Below are 1031 nucleotides of genomic sequence, written 5' to 3' on the forward strand. Positions count from 1 at the left end.
GTGAAAGCAAATTTTGGGAAAGCGCTCATAGCCGCTTTTAATTTTCCTTTTCAACCTTAAAAAACTCTTGGGTAAAATGGTTTGCACATATTTCACTATATCCCTGGCTCTTGAATACAGTCTGTCTTTGATTTTCTTTGTGAGAATTGTGTGCATTTAGTTTTCTATGTTATTGGAGTACCAACACATATTTACGTACCTGATATTTTTGGCTGCCAGCTCTCAGTCATGTATTTTAGATATTTACATTTGTGTTACGGCCAGTGTTGTCACGGACAAATTTTTTTGCTACCAAAAGTTCCTACTAAAATTTTTGTTGAGCTTTTATTTTCTTCAATGTCAAGCTTATTAAAAATGTAGATATTAGTAAAACTAAAAGAGCTAGTTTAATAAAAACAAATTAGCTGCGTAACAATTCATTTTTATGTACAGGCTTATTCAAATGTACTAATGTCTCTATACACATACATATTATTATTGTTATATTATTATTACGTCAGGAATCCACGCGCTGCGACCTAATAAGATCTATTGTGCCAAACCGGGCCCACAAAGCTTGCAGTACGTATCTAGAGAATCCTCATTTCATTCAAATGGTAGTTTAACTTGAAGTGTCGACTCAGGATGCCAGTACGAGTTCCAAGACTCTCCCGGCTAAGTTCAAGGAGTCTTTCAGAGTTTTGCCTGGAGGAAATTATGAATCTCTTCGATTGTCTCATTCCCTATGGCTTCCGCCAGTGGGCAGCAATCTGAAATTCTTCCCAGCCCCCAAATAGCTCTGCATTGTATCCTTTAGATGAACCGCAGAATTTTCGGGAATTTTCGTCCAAGTACGCCTGCCCCAGTACTCCTGTCGTCCATTTTCGATTCGTCCTTGAGGGGTTTTTAGATGGATAACTCGGGATCATCCAGGAACGGTTTGAGAACCTCCAAATGCCCCTGAAGATCTTCACTTTTCATGCTGATCGTATTGGGCAGCCGTAAAGCGCTCCAGCAGCCCTCTTTTTCAATCAGAATAGACAAAGCAGGAA

This window comes from Rhagoletis pomonella, unplaced genomic scaffold (assembly GCF_013731165.1).
Source record: "Rhagoletis pomonella isolate Grant_MI unplaced genomic scaffold, Rhpom_1.0 Rhpom_scaffold_00002, whole genome shotgun sequence".
In the NCBI taxonomy this organism is placed as follows: domain Eukaryota; kingdom Metazoa; phylum Arthropoda; class Insecta; order Diptera; family Tephritidae; genus Rhagoletis; species Rhagoletis pomonella.